Below are 887 nucleotides of genomic sequence, written 5' to 3'. Positions count from 1 at the left end.
CGCACGTGCGGAGTGGTGCGTTCATGAACGGGTCAGAAATTGCAGCGTTGAAGTACAAAGCGATTAGTTTTTTTCTGTTTTCGCAATTTTTTTTTTAAATATTAAAAACCTCGTATTCATTTCATTTGATGTCGATGAGTGTTGTGTGCTTAACGTCATTCATTATCGGTGTGCGAGCTCGTGCGCGTGAGTGTTTTGAGCAGGAAAAGGGTGGACCTTCCTCTTGAGATCGCTGGCTGTTTCCATTATGCGGTTAACTTCAGCCACTGCAATAGAACCAGACCAAAAATAATGGCTGTTTCTATTCAGTCAGGGATATTTCACGGTTTCATTATTACTTTGAGGATGACAAGGGCATAAAAAATATCTTTGGTAATGAGTACATCATAGAGGCGGCTTGTGTGGTGAAGCTTGTTATTTTCAAGTGCGGCCCGTGGGCCAAATTCGGCCCTTAGCCTGTGCTTATGCGGCCCACGTGGTCACAGCAAAACTGTGTCTCTTCCTCCCTTGCTATTGAAAGTCACATTGGCATACTGAATTAAAATAGCCGATTTCAAATGCATTAACAAGATATATATTGGAAAAACGACTTCGTAATTAAGTACCTTTGTATCATATTTAAATGTTTCATCCTCCATAACCAGGATATTCACCACATAATTGCACTTTATAATATTATTTCTTTTTCGTTTTATTGTGATATGTTGTGTACAGAGCATGTTACGAACATAATTTCCCTTGGTATTAATAAAGTTAATAATGGAAACACCTTCATGTGTATTTGATAATGGACAGATAAAGTAACGGAGGTGACTTCAAGGAGGATGATGTTGGCTGATGATATAGTGATTTTGAGAGACTGTGGAAAATGAATGAGTATCAACAAA

The sequence above is a fragment of the Synchiropus splendidus genome, chromosome 16, assembly GCF_027744825.2.
Source record: "Synchiropus splendidus isolate RoL2022-P1 chromosome 16, RoL_Sspl_1.0, whole genome shotgun sequence".
NCBI classification, from domain to species: Eukaryota; Metazoa; Chordata; class Actinopteri; order Syngnathiformes; family Callionymidae; genus Synchiropus; species Synchiropus splendidus.
Note: the sequence above shows the minus strand (reverse complement) of the source record.